The sequence below is a fragment of the Panthera pardus genome, unplaced genomic scaffold (genome assembly GCF_024362965.1).
Source record: "Panthera pardus isolate Hobbes unplaced genomic scaffold, ASM2436296v1 HiC_scaffold_17, whole genome shotgun sequence".
NCBI lineage: Eukaryota > Metazoa > Chordata > Mammalia > Carnivora > Felidae > Panthera > Panthera pardus.
Genome location: NW_026526732.1, coordinates 56,265,179 through 56,267,234, shown reverse-complemented (window position 1 = coordinate 56,267,234; position 2,056 = coordinate 56,265,179). Strand labels below are relative to the sequence as shown.

The window sequence follows — 2,056 nt, the reverse complement described above, 5'->3', positions numbered from 1 at the left end:
TTATAAAATAAGTAAGTCATGGGGATGTAACATACAACATGGTGACTACAGTTAATAACGCTGTATTATATATTTGAAAGTTTCTAAGAGAGCAAATCTTAAAAATCCTTACCACAAGAAAAATAATTTGTAATTATGCAGAGTAATGGATGTTAACTAGACTTACTTACTGTAGTGATCACTTTGCAATGTGTATAAATGTTGAATCATTGTATCATACACCTTAAACTTGTATAATGTCAATTATAATGTCAATTATATCTCAATCTAAAGAAAAGGACTTTAGAGAATGTTACTAGCAGAACTGTTATAAAAAAATGCTAAAGAAAGCTTTTCAGGCAAAATTTTTCAGGAAATTATGTCAGATGATAATTTGGATCTACACACAAAAAAAATGAAGAGCCCTGCAAACAGTAAACATATGAATAAATAGAAAACATTTCTTCTTACTTTGGACTTTATTAACAGATATTTGGTTAATGCAAAAATGATAACAATGAATTTTCAAGTTTATAGTGCATTTGGCCCTTGAACAACATGGGTTTGAACTGCACAGGTCTACTTTTCTAGACTTTTTAGATGAACGCAGTACAGAACTGTAAATGTATCTTCTTTATGATTTTCTTTTTTTTTTTTTTTAAGTTTACATATTTACTTTGAGAAAGACAAAGAGAGAGAGAAAGCATGGGTGCAAGTGGGGGAGGGGCAGAGAGACAGAGGAAGAGAGAGAATCCCAAGCAGGCTCCACACTGTCAGCTCAGAGCCTGACACCAGGCTCCATCTCATGAACTGCAAGATCATGTCCTGAGCTGAGATCAAGAGTCGGACCCTTAACTGACAGAGCTACCCAGGTGCCCCTCTTTATGATTTTCTTAATGACATTTTCATTTTCTAGCTTACTTTATAGCAAGAATACAGTATATAATACATAGAGCATACAAACTATGTGTTGTTGATTATTTATACTATCAGTAAGGCTTCCAGTTAACAGTAGACTATTAGAAGTTAAGTTGAGGTGACCAAAAATTATACATGAAGTTTGGACTATGCCTCTAATCCCACATTGTTCAAGGGTCAACTATATATGTAAAAGTAAAATGTATGACAACAATAGCAACCTTCTGGTGGTTACTGATCCTAGGACTGACCACCACCCTCTCACAGGTCTTGTTAACCTTCCTACCATTGCTCTGTGTAATGCAGTCTCTCCTCTGCACTACATGGACACCAGCATCCCTTTTAACAACAAAGGAGCTCCCTCAGTGGGTCTGATGTGGTGGATGCTGGCTCGGAAGTTCTGTGTATGCATGGCATGCATCACATTCCATGAACACCCATAGGAGGTCACCCTTAATCTCTACCTCTACAGAAATCCTGAAGAGATTAAAAGGAAGAGCTCGTCACTGCTTCAAAGGCTGTGACCAAGAAGGAATTTCAAGGTGAATGGACGGCTCCAGCTCCTAAGTTCACTGCTACTCAACCTGAAGTCTTGGACTGGTCTGAAGGCATTATAGGTGCCCTCTGGGTCTATTCAGCAGTTCCCTAGTGAGGACTGGAGCACTTATCCTGCCACTGAAGACTGGTCTGCAGCTCCCACTACTCAGGCCACTGAATTGATAGGAATAATCACTGAGTGGTCTTAAGCTGCTTTTCCACAAAGGCAAACAAAATGGAAACAAGGTTGATGGAAAATAAACAATTTCTAAAAAACAAAAAAGAAAGAAAGAAAGAAAGAAAGGAAAGGAAAGGAAAGGAAAGGAAAGGAAAAAAAGATGGAATGGCTATATTAATATCCTAAAAACAGATTTTAGAGCAAAGAATAATACCAGGGATGAAGAAGGTAATTTCACAATGAGGGATAAATTTGCCAAGAGGACATAACAATACTAAAGATATATGCACTTAAAAAGATGGCTTCAAAGTACTAAAAGAATATAATACATATGAAACAAAACTGATATAACTGAAGGAGAAATAAAAAAAATCCAAAATTATAGTTGGAGAGTTCAACAGCTCTCTTTCAATAGTTGAGAGAACAAGTAAACAGAAAATTAAA

At 36.3% G+C, this 2,056-nt stretch overlaps 1 pseudogene; it reads left to right on the top strand.

Moving 5' to 3' along the window:
• The first annotated feature begins 1,097 nt into the window (after positions 1-1,097).
• Positions 1,098-1,643, top strand: LOC128777775 (40S ribosomal protein SA-like; annotated as a pseudogene).
• The last annotated feature ends 413 nt before the right edge of the window (positions 1,644-2,056 follow it).